The sequence below is a fragment of the Mustela nivalis genome (assembly GCF_964662115.1).
Source record: "Mustela nivalis genome assembly, chromosome: 9".
Taxonomy (NCBI): Eukaryota; Metazoa; Chordata; class Mammalia; order Carnivora; family Mustelidae; genus Mustela; species Mustela nivalis.
Genome location: NC_139028.1, coordinates 54,534,555 through 54,542,548, shown reverse-complemented (window position 1 = coordinate 54,542,548; position 7,994 = coordinate 54,534,555). Strand labels below are relative to the sequence as shown.

Genomic DNA, 7,994 nt, shown 5'->3' with positions numbered 1-7,994 from the left:
TTCCGGTTTGTATCTGTTTATTTCTTGAATGGCTTTAGAAATGTGGCTTTTCTTATGTCTTTAAAATCACCATTCTTTAACGTGAACATGGCACCTGCTATAAGCCAGGAACTCTGAGATGGAAGATGAATCTTTTCTGCCATCTATTGGAGGAGAGGGGCATATAAAACAATGAAAGCCAGTTTGTTGAACATTTACTGTGTGGTAGGCATTGGCAAAGTTTTTAGATGTTTCGTCTTTGGTATTTATAATCATACATAGTAGATACTATCTACAGATTGAATCACTGAGAAAGTTGTAGAATAGGAATGTAGACCTAGCTTTGCTTCATTTTATTCTGTAGTATTTCTGCAATTACAAAGAATTCCTTGAGTAGGTACATCAGACTATCTGGAAGTGAGTTAAGGAAAACTTCAGAGGTGGTGGTATTTGGGTTTAGGAGAACTAGGAGTGGAGTCCACATTGGTGGGAAGGGTATGTATGGAGAATGGACAGCAAACAAAGGCTTGAAAACATGTGTTTTCAAATTGTTCTATATGGTTAAAACCCAACAACTTTGAAGATTATGAAGTCTTCTTAGTTATGCTTAGAAGTTTGTATTATACTGGTGAGCATGGGGGCCACCAGAAATTTAAACAAATCCTATCTGCATCTTTTTAAAGAATCAAGTGAACAGAAATTTATGAGATTGTTGACTGTCAATACAATTATTATAGAAAGGTCCAATAAGAAAAACCGGTAGGTGTCCACTGGATTTGAGAAGTGAGAACACATTGTGATAGCTGAACTTCCAAATGTAAATCAACACTCATGGAAGAAGTGCTGGGGTCTGAATCCAAAAACAGGCAAAATTTTCTGTTGTCTTCTTTTGGGGGGGGATCGTAACTTGTATCAAATGCTTAAAAGTATTTGACCAGAGGGGCACCTGGGTGGCTCAGTGGGTTAAAGGCTCTGCCTTTGGCTCAGGTCATGATCTCAGGGTCCTGGGATCGAGACCGCATTGGGCCGTTCAGCAGGGAGCCTGCTTCCTCCTCTTTCTCTCTGCCTACTTGTAATCTCTGTCAAATAAATAAAATCTTAAAACAACGAAACAAGTATCTGAACGAAGAAAGGTGACATTCACATCTACCAGTGTATGAAGAATATCCATATAAAGGAAGAGGATCACGGAAAGGTCCTTGAGGAGCAAACATTAAACTCTTAAATGGGAGGGTGGGAAAGAAGTACTACTGAGGGGAAAAAAAATCCACAAAATCCATAATGGTTGAAAAAAGGCAGTAAACAAAGCCAAGGAAATACGGGATGATAACCCCTAAAAATTGAAGAACAGGTGAGTATTATGGGTGTTAACACTAGTTGCAATGGAGTAGTGAGGGTGAGCGGTGACAAAATTTTATGAGCTACTCTTCATGAAATTTAACTGGAGATTTAACTGTAGTTAGAATGAGACAAAAAGATGTCTAACATACATGTTAAAAGGAGTTCAATGGAGACCTGTTGAAGAGAGATGACTGACACACCAGAGATTTATCAATAGCACAAAAGGAATTAGCTTTGAAGTGGCAGAGGGGTAATACTTCCTCCGAGATGATCACAGGTACTTAATAGTTGGAGCTGAAAATCCAATTCCTAGTTTTTCTTCGAGGTAGGAGGTTGGATACTGGGCAGTGATTTAGATGTGTGGGCCCCAAATTTCACTGCATTACCATCAGCAAATATTAAGAACAGATGGTCTCTGAAGGATCTCATTTAGCAGACTCTGAGATCCCTCTACCATTTAGAAAGCTCCAACATGCAAATAATGTCAATTATATCTTAACTTTAAAAAACCCTTGGGTAACTTAAATGAATAGCTAGATCTGATAACTGATCTAGGAAACAACAATGACTTTGTAGCCCCAAAAGATGGAAAAGTAATAGTCAACACAGATCAATGGGAATTAAAACTAGTTAGTAAGCTACACTGGAAAGTGTAGCAAGGAAAACCCAAGAAAGCCTCATGTAAGATGAAATATTTTTTGAAGTAACAGCTGAAGTTTGTGAGAACTAACATTTCCCAAAACCTGAAAATTTGTTAGTACCCTCTATGTTCTGATTTTAACATAATCTGCTTACATAAAACCTAGTTTTAACTTTACTGTTCTGGAAAATACTATAGTTATCTGTTACTTAACTAAAAATAAGCTTCAGAAAATTTTAAAAAAAGACCTACCTATATAATAAAAATTCAGATTTTCAAGTAAAAACTAAACCCAAAATAGACCATTTGTTTTGTTTTCCCAAACAAACTTTGTTTACAACCTGTTTAGCAACTACTAAATGCTACAAGAAGTTTATACAAAATTTTCAGAAAAATACTTGGCATCTCACTGTGCTGGCAAGTGAAAAGTTTTTAGCAGACTAAAGAAGAGGTAATCTGGAGGTAGAAATGGAGTCAGGCTAAAAAAAAAAAGCGGGGGGCGGGGGGGACTGAACTTCTCTCAAAGTAGGGTTTCCTCCTAATCCTATACAGAGTTGTGCAGGTGGGAAAGAGCAAGTTAAACAAGAGCAAAAAAGCACTGCGGGGTGAAAGTTTGGAGAGGTGTCCAACGAAAGGAAAACAAGAATGCCTGGGAAGCAAGAGAAGAGTATTTAGCTATTTAGGCATAAGGAAGTTGGTTACCAAAACACATTTAATTGAACTTTTGGCCTGGGGTTGGCCCCGCTCCCTCCTCTGGAACTAAATGCAAAAAGCTGATTTATGGGGGATTTAGGCAGAGCCCTCTGGAAAAACTAATAAGAGATGGAACCTTAAGTTTCCTACTTACACAGAGCTCCATTTCTCTAGAATGCCAAGATTCCCACTTCAGTGTGTTCTGGAATGGTTCACATGAGACATTTCCTTCAGTCAGTTCCTCACTTACCTTGACATCCTGTGCATCCGGGGTTTTTATATCTTGACTCCTCTGAGTGTTACCAATAATTGGTAACTGCCAAACCAGTGTTTTTCTTAGCTTCTTAATCTTTCCTGACCCATGTGCTCATAAGAAATACTTTTGTTTTATATAACAATACATGCTTTCCTGTGCTTCTGTATTTTTACTTAGAATTTTTGTAAAATTAAAAAATATAGAAAAGTCTTTTACATCTTTCTTGTTCTATACTGAGTTTTAATCTTCTACATTCTTTGAAAAAAAACTTTAAAAAACTAAATGAGGGGCGCCTGAGTGGCTCAGTGGGTTAAAGCCTCGGCCTTCGGCTCTGGTCATGATCCCGGGGTCCTGGGATCGAGCCCCGCATCGGGCTCTCTGCTCAGGCGGGGGGAGCCTGCTTCCTCCTCTCTCTCTCTGCCTACTTGTGATCTCTGTCAAATAAATAAATAAAATCTTAAAAAAAAACAAAACTAAACTAAATGAGATTGCATATATATTGCCTTTCATTCACTTTATCTTTTTCTATGTTAATAATGTAGAACTCATTTCTACAACTGTGTATTTCATAGGCATGTAGCATAATTCAGCACTGTTTCACTGATGGATATTAAAGTGTCTAATTATTTACAACCATAACACTTTGCAATGACTAACCTACTACAACAGAACGTTATTTTGAAGATTTTACAACTGGATAGTTTCTGACTGAAGGGTAACGTATGTTTAGAGTTTCAACAGATACTGCCAAACTGTCCTTCCTGGGTCATTCCAATTTAATCTCTCACCAGCAGGGTCTTCAGACCTCTTTTAGCACTCATTATCTATCTTTTAGTTTTTATCATAGTGCTGTGCAGAGCATTCCTAATGAGTTCAATAAATTTTGTTCATTCCCCCCCCCAAATTGAAGTACAGTTGACGTACAACATTCATTAGTTTCAGGTGTACTTGCTTTTGGTATTTTTCATCATTTTTGCTCATTAGTTTTTCTAGAGTTACTCTTTCTCAGACTTGATAATAAACATTGTCTACCTCTGGTCTAAACTTCATGGTAATGTATCTTTTAAATGTTTGTTTTCTCTGTGATCCCTGGGGCTGATATTACTTAAGAAGGACTTCCTAAAATATAAACAGCAAATTCCTGTATTTTCTTCTAGCACTTTGATAGTATCTTTAACTCTGAAATTTTTGCATATGAAAATGAAGAGCTTACATTTCTGTATCTGAAATGCTACCGCTATAATAAGTGTATACATATATTTCTGAATTCTAGTTTGTTCCACTACTTATCCAGTCCTATTCCAGTTACCTCCCTGTTATACATACCCTAGCTTTGTAGTTCTGATGGGTATTTGGGTGAGTTCTCATTCTTATTTTAAAAAAACCATTTTGGTTAATCTTGCACCTACATTCTTTGAGATAAAAAAACCATCTTGTGGGGCGTCTGCCTTTGGCTCAGGTCATGGTGGGACCCAGCCCCACATCAGGCTCTCTACTCAGCAGGGAGCCTCCTTTCCCCTCCCCCTCTGCCTGCCTCTCTGCCTACCTGTGATCTCTGTCAAATAAATAAATAAAATCTTAAAAAAAAAAAGTATGGCTTTTCTCTAAAAAAAAAAAAAAAATCGCCTTTTTTTTTCCCATTAAAAATTGTTAGAATTTTTAATTGAAATGCAACGAATTTATAATCAGGAGAATCTCATCTTTAAACACTGAGCCTACTCACCTAGGGATAAAGCGTATCTTTCCATTTATTCTAATTCTAGTTTTACGTTTTTTTTAAAGATTTTATTTATTTGACAGAGAGAGATTACAAGTAGGCAGAGAGGCAGGCAGAGAGAGAGGAGGAAGCAGGCTCCCTGCTGAGCAGAGAGCCTGATGTGGGACTCGATCCCAGGACCCTGAGATCATGACCTGAGCTGAATGCAGTGGCTTAACCCACTGAGCCACCCAGGCACCCTAGTTTTATGTATTTTTAATGTAGGTTTGGCTTATTTCTTGATAGATTTCTAGAATGTTTCACCATTGTTGGTGCTAATTTGAGTTCTTTACATTTAAAAGTTGATTATATCGTTTACAAAAAATCATCTGGGGGCGTTTCCAAGTAAACGATATAATTTATCTTAATTTCTTGCTAATTTCATACCTTATCTCACTTACTGGTTCCAAAATTCTCAGAACAATGTTGAATTGTATGAATGACAGAAAATATAACCTGGATCATGAAATAAGTTTCTTTATTGCTGGTTGATACCCTTCATCCAGTTAAGCAAACTTCTTTTTGTTCCTTATTATAAAATTTTTTTTTAAATCAGTAATAGATGTTAATTTCTCAAGTGTTTTTTCAGTATCAATTAAAGTTATATAGTTTTCCCCTTTATCTACTAATGTAGAAGATTTTCATTACCTGTCTAATGTTGACCATCCTTGCACAGGTACGATTAACCCAACTTAGTTATGGCATTATTCTCTAAATGCACTGCTAGGTTAGTTTTTTTTTTTTTTTTTTTGCATGTATTTTTAAGTGAGACTGAGCTATATTTTATTTTACTATCTTTTAGATTCTGCTATGGTTATGTTCCTTTCATAGTTGGGACACACTCCCATTCTTCTCTATGCTTTGTTCCTGGTGACCTTCATCAGGGATATATAGGGCATTCTTTCATGATTATCAGTTCATTATGGTTTTCTAACTGTAGAGCCAATTTTTCGGGATGTGTATTTTCCTAGAAAATTGTCCAGGTCAATTTTCAAGATTATCCATATAAGACTATTCTAGATTCACTTCCAATTTTCAAAGTCCCTCTTATCTGTAATATGTTCCCTTTTTTCCAAATATCGTTTTCTTTAGATCTGTTAAGTGTCTATTTATTGTCCTTTTCAAACAGAAGGCATTACCATCAATTTTATTTTCTATTTCATGAATATCTTATTTTTAATTCCTTTACGTTTATTTTGGGAGATTTTCTGTTTTCTGTTTCTCTGCTGTTTTGGTTTTCTTTTCTAATCCTTCCTGCCATTTGTGCATCCTTTGAGGATGTGCTGACCCTCAATGAATTTACCCATATAGCAACAAATGAAACCTTTACCATTATTATGTAAGTGGCTACAAACTCTCTATTAATTTGGAGTCAGTCAGAGTGAGTTCCAATTCCCCACTTCCTATTATGTGATCTTGGCCAAATGTGAGCAGTTTCTTCATCTGTAAAAACAGAAATAATAATAGAGATTAAGTCTGAAACTATTTGTAAATCATTTAGCATAGAAACTGGCCCCTATTAAAATAACTCAATCGATGTCTGAGAAAACAAAACACCTCAGTTGCTCTATTTCTAAAAATAAGCAGACTGGGATGACTAATCCCAAATTCCCTCCTAGCTGTAAAAAAGATGATTTTCGGGGCACCTGGGTAGCTCAGTGGGTTAAAGCCTCTGCCTTCCGATCAGGTCATGATCCCAGGGTCCTGGGATCAATCGAGCCCCACATTGGGCTCTCTGATCAGCAGGGAGCCTGCTTCCCCCTGTCTCTTTGCCTGCCTCTCTGCCTACTTGTGATCTGTCAAATAAATAAATAAAATCTTAAAAAAAAAAAAAAAAAGATGATTTTCATTCTCTCAGTTCATCCACAACAAACAACTGACCATCAAGCCACATCCTAACCCACACCACAGCTACTAAGCTCTCCACAGTCCCTACCTCCCAGAAGCTCAGAGTCCTTGGGGAGTCAGGGTGAAGACCAACTGTTAAATAGGTAATTTTAAAATAATGTGAAAAGTGGTCTAATAAAGGCTGCGGAAATTCAGAGACTTTGAGAAGTATGTCCAGCAAAAATCAAAGATCTAGGTTGGATACCTAATTCAGGTACTTAATACTTACTAGCTGTGAATCTTCAGGCATAACTGGTGCTTTTTGTCTCTATCTGTAAAAAGGAAGAATAATACGGTTCGGATAGGTTATGTTAGGATTAAATAACAAAACTAACAGAAAGTACTTAGTACAGTGTCAGACTCACAGGAACTCAGCAAATGGCAATTATTAGTATTACCACTATTACAAGAGGCTATGGAAGTTAAAGTCAACTTACTGTACTTCACGAGAGGTAAGACAGAGTCAGGGTAATTTCCCAAATGTGTTTAAGAACAAAACCTGTGGCAAAGAAAGAAGGATGGGGAAAGGGGAAAAAAAAAGTTGAAAGGGGAATTAAGGTGGGTGATACCCTTGGAGGGCAGAGAATTCTACTGTATTCTCTGCTGCTAGCACTAAATCCGACCCATGTATTTTCTTCTAATTTTCTTTTTTTAAGAAGGCTCCACGCCCAACGTGGGGCTCTACCAACTGAGCCACCCAAGTGCCTCGCGGCCCCTGGCCCCACCCGAGTATTTTCAATAAAGAGTGAATGGAAGAATATATGTTAAGCAATAAGGTTAGATAAAAAGATTTGGGCCAAACTGCTGAAAGTGAACATTTTACATTAAAAGGAGCCTTGGATTTGGGAGTCAGGAACCCTGGGGCGGTCTTCTGACTACTGACCTGTGTTTATACTGGTTCCGTAACTTACCTGTTTGTCCTTAACGAATTACTGATACCTTGAATCGGCTAACCTACAAACCAGAGACAACACCTACCTTACAAAAATTATTGAGAATTAAGTACCAAGCAATTACCGAAGAGCCTGGCACTAATAAGCATTCAATAATGAAAGCGGCTGCAGCTGCTAACTTTTCCTTTGGGTCTTTCTCCACACCTGTGAATCGCTAACGTAAGAACCTATTTCCTCCGATGTTCCAGCGAGCACTGAGAAACTATACTAGATTTGTCAAGGACGAAGAAAGGCCCCACCCGGCCCGCGCGACACAGGTCACCTACGCAAACTGCAGTCCTGGAACCTCCACCTGCTTCGCTGAGCCATGGAAAGCGCGACGGATGCTAGGCCATTGGAGAAAAAGGGCCTAGATAATTTGGATGTGAGGCCGTACGGAATTTCACAAAAACCGGTCCTTACCACCCTCCGACGTCTCTAGAGGCGAAGCCTAGAAAAAGGTGGAGGGGAGGCCGGAAGTGACGCAAGACCGTGAGGAACAGGAAATGA

At 38.0% G+C, this 7,994-nt stretch overlaps 1 long non-coding RNA gene across 2 annotated transcripts; it reads right to left on the bottom strand.

Annotated features, from left to right (window-relative positions):
- On the bottom strand, positions 1-7,990 carry LOC309840632. 2 transcript variants are annotated; one of them, XR_014298721.1, is made up of 5 exons: positions 7,772-7,980; positions 6,990-7,051; positions 6,782-6,820; positions 5,996-6,108; positions 1-143 (listed from the first exon to the last, which is right to left on the bottom strand). It is a non-coding gene; the product is annotated as an uncharacterized lncRNA (long non-coding RNA). The 2 variants fall into 2 exon arrangements; XR_014298720.1 differs by lacking the exon at positions 1-143 and adding an exon at positions 158-444 and having other exon boundaries at positions 606-6,108; positions 7,772-7,990.
- Positions 7,991-7,994: the final 4 nt, after the last annotated feature.